The 4388-nt window shown below is 37.7% G+C and overlaps 1 long non-coding RNA gene across 1 annotated transcript; it reads left to right on the forward strand.

The window, feature by feature from the left end:
• The first annotated feature begins 2864 nt into the window (after positions 1–2864).
• LOC131255512 (uncharacterized) lies at positions 2865–3979 on the forward strand. Its single transcript, XR_009176108.1, has 3 exons — positions 2865–2989; positions 3082–3171; positions 3461–3979. It is a non-coding gene; the product is annotated as an uncharacterized LOC131255512 (long non-coding RNA).
• The last annotated feature ends 409 nt before the right edge of the window (positions 3980–4388 follow it).

The raw sequence follows: 4388 nt of genomic DNA on the forward strand, positions 1-4388 counted from the left end.
GAGAGAGAGAGAGAGAGAGAGAGAGAGAGAGAGAGAGAGACTCTCTATTTTGGGAAAGCTCGGTCAATGGAGCTTTGACCACTCTAGCTGGTACGATGCACAGCGGGTGCATCCCCCGTGGTACACATGCCACACCAGTATGGGGTCCACTCTGATGTTTGTGAGAATCCACTCCATCCATCGAGTCTCTTGGGTCCCTCCAAGACATTTGGTCGAAGGTGGGGTAGATCCAAGGTTTTGGGTGGCCCATACATCTTGGTTTAGGGTCCTATTTGGGGATTCTCGTCGATCCGACGGTCGGATCATCTCAAAATTGAACGATAACGGTTAAAAGGCCCTAATGGGTAATTCCACCATAGATTACTAACTCATTTACCAATGTTAATATTAATTCTATTATTACCATCTACTACTATCATTATTTTATAAAATTACAATAATAAAAGTAATAGTGTAATTTGTTTTTTTTAATATATATATATATATATATAAAACTTATATTATTATAGATTATTAATTATATGAATATTAATGAAAAGAAACGAAGATTAACACATATTATTTGTGTATTATTTGTATAATTATATACGTTTTAGGTTTTAAATTTTTTATATAAAGTTTTAAATTGTTGAAAATATGTTATTTATTATAAATCTACTAATTTACGTAATATAAATTTTTATGATTGAAATTCATATAAATATTGTCACAAGTGTATAATTATAATATGAATTATAATTATATATCATTTTAATATGAAATTTTAAATATTTATGAAGTGCATAACTAACATTTCATAGTGTATATATTTGTGTTGTATTATAGTATTTATTATAAATGATTGTTAAATAGTTAGATTCTATAACACACACACACACACACACACACACACATATATGGGAAAAGGTACTATGCGCTCTACCTCACGAGTCCATCTTATGAGGTCGAGTTGTGTGGGCCCCACTGTGATGCGTTTCGAACATCTACCCCATCAGTCAGATGCACTATTCCATCGTGGGCCTAGGTCTCAAAAATCAAGTCAATCCGTGACTTGTGTGGGCCACACCACATACAGAAGTGGGGAGGGGCCGTGCACCATGAAAACATTCATAATCATTTTTTGGGCCACCGAGATGTGGTTTGCAAATCCAGCCCATCCATTATGTGTGTCCCACTTGGATGAGGGTTCAAACCAAGTTTCAGCAGCATTAAAAACTCAGGTGGGCCCCACCAACTACTTTTATATGTTTTAACGGTGTCTTCACATGATTTTAGATGGTATGGCCCACCTGAGTTCTGTATACGGCTGATTTTTGGGATATCCTATAATTTAGAGGGGACCCATTAAATGCACGGTGCTGATAGTCGAAACGCATCACGGTAGGGCCCACACAGCTTGACCTCACGGGAGCTTATCGTGAGGTCGAGCGCATAGTACCTTTTCCTTACACACACACACACACTACCTTATATATATATTTGATAATTTTTACATTTTACATATCCTAAATTGAATGACCAATCTGATAATCGGAAACTTCTAACATTGGTCCTAAGCACACCTAATGTTTCCCGATATTATCATTGATGCTTCTAAGTGTCCCCAAGCTAATGTGGACAGACTCTAACTATTTCTTATAGGATTGGGCGGTTATACTGTGTAGGTAAGTGTCCAATCATCCCATGGGAAGTTACGGGCTTGATGAACGGTGGATCTTATGATCCATAGCTTTAAATCTACAATGGTCGGTTAGATTTGTATATCAATGGAATTAGATTCCTAAGGATAGGTCTTTTTGACGACGTGATGGTCTGTCTTGAAGATTAACGAATGGATAACTTGATACATAGGTGCAGACTGCTTTCAACGGTCGAATTTAAACTAAGATGAACGTGAATGTTTACTTGAGCCGGACTTGTATTTATGCTAAGTTTGGTTACATGGTAACACCCGTACGGGGTGTTACAAGGGCCCAGGAGGTTTTTAACGGTAGACATTCAATCACTACTATTTTCCCATGGTGTGGTCCACCTGAGATTATTTTCTGCCTCATTTTTGGTATGGAGTTTTAAATTGATGTGCAAAAATGGATGGACGGTGTGGATAAAACACATAGATCATGATGGGCCACATAGCACCGACCATTAAAATAATTGGAATAATGATTTCATGTGGTGTGGTCCACTTGTGATTTGGATATGCTTCATTTTTTGTCTGAAGCCTTAAAATTATCTTTGACGGAGTGGATTTATCCAATGTATAAAGGTGGGCTCACAGAGTTTACTCAGAACGCTAGTACGCTGTCCGCTTCCGTCTCGCCCGAATCCGCTGCTCTCTATCTGTTCCTCTCTCACCCAAATCCCTCTCCTCTCTCTCTGTCGCTCTAATCCCTTTCCTCTCCTCTCTCCATCTCGATCTCTCACCCTCCTCTCTCTCTCTCTCTCTCTCTCTCTCTCACACACACACACACACACACACACACACACACACAGCTGCCTTGGGCTCTCTCCAGCCGCAGCAACTCGATAACCATCAGGTATCTCGATCTCTACGCTTCGCGAGTTTTTTTTTTTTTTTTTAATTTTTTTTTTTTTTTACTGGTTATGGTGGGGATTTACTAGATCTAGAGCTAGGGTTTGGATTTCGGAAGATTGAAGTTAGAAGATGCTTTTTCTTTTTCCATTTTTCTTTGCATTCATGTTATATAGTTTCTGCTTCTCCGAAGATTTCAGTATTTGGTAGTTGTACTGTTTAGGGCTTGAGATATGTTGTTTTTGTTCTTCGATTCATTGCAGTTTTCTTGATTTTGTATTGTTTTAGGGCTTGAGATCTGTTTCAGTGGTTCCTAAGGCGTTTCAATTCGTTTCTATGGATATTTGCTAGATCTAGAGATATGGTCTGCATTTCGAAAGATTAAAATGAGATTCGTGTTCAAATCCCTCTCCAAGTTCTCTCACATCTCCATCCTGATGTTGCTCTTGTTAGAAGGTGGGATTAACCTCTCTCTCTCTCTCTCTCTCTCTCTCTCCCTCGTGTACAAAAACTGATAACAAAACACACTCATCATTCTTTCTTTGTAGGCTACCTTTTGAATGATAGAGACAGAGCGATGTCTATGGGTTTGGAGTTTTGCTGCTGGAGCTCTTAACTGGACTGAAACCTTTTGACAGGTCTGGCATCTCACCCTTGAGTTTCGTTTAATAATTCAAGTTTATGAATTGGCTTCGGTATATATGTTCCAACCCCATTTATTATCTTTCATTGCATTTGGTGTTTTCTTTCTTTTTTCTTTTTAAGACCATTCTATCTTTTGTTATTGCTTTCATGAATTAATAATCATATCTTGAGTGCTTAATCCTTTAATCCTCTCTCTGTTTTTTTTCGCCTCATTCCAGCCTTGCTTTTCATTTGTCTCAACATTTGATTCTCTATTTTTTTTTTTTTTTTCTGTGATGCCAGTACCTGCTTGCTCAATTTATTACTCGAAAAACTCCCTTTCAAATTCAGGTTATTGAAACCAACCAAGATTCCAAAACCCGCCCTTCTTCAACCTTAGTTGCAGGATCCTTGTAATAGGTGCCACTCCCGCTTTGAATCATGCTTCAGACTCGTGTTCATGTCCCACTTCCTAGACATTTACACTTGATAACATTTGCGGACAGACGCTTCCCTGCTCCTACATCTGAATCTGTTGTCTCGCTTGCCTCACGCTTCGTGCAACCATATTTCCGCCACGCCACCAGTCTATGAAAAGATACTCTTGCTTGGTCTTGCTTAATTATATTCAGAAAGTTCAAAAAATTGTACTGGATGCATTTATAGAAATCATAATCGCAAAGTACAAATGGTTGAAGTTGCCATCATTGAAAGTCTAACCGGTCTTTGATATGGAGGAATGTTATAAACGTTGATGGTCAATGTTATGTTGAATGTAATTTGAGAATGTGTTCCCAAACTTATATTTGATTCCTTTCCTTGCGTGTGCTTGCATTTCTTGCAGTTTTTGGTACATGGGTCACTTGATTTCACCTAATTGTTATATATTCTCCTTTTGTTTGTTAAGAGATTCATGTTAAACAGAAGTAATTCCTTCATGAATATCCTGTCTCAGTTCAGGAAGACTACAATGCCTTTTATACACCGTCATGATTTGCATCCATATACATGTTCTCAATTACCAATATCATGACATGTATTACCTTATAGGTGCATGTTGATGGGAAATGGATGATTGATGAGCTTTTAATTTTCCATTTATATACTTTCAGATTTTTTTTTTTTTTTTGATAATTTAAGAAAATCAGAAAATCTTACAATTTGTGGTACGGTAGCGATTTTGACAACATTGTGCTATTCATGAGTGATGGACCACAGTGGAAAAGGCTAT

This window comes from Magnolia sinica, chromosome 9 (genome assembly GCF_029962835.1).
Source record: "Magnolia sinica isolate HGM2019 chromosome 9, MsV1, whole genome shotgun sequence".
NCBI classification, from domain to species: Eukaryota; Viridiplantae; Streptophyta; class Magnoliopsida; order Magnoliales; family Magnoliaceae; genus Magnolia; species Magnolia sinica.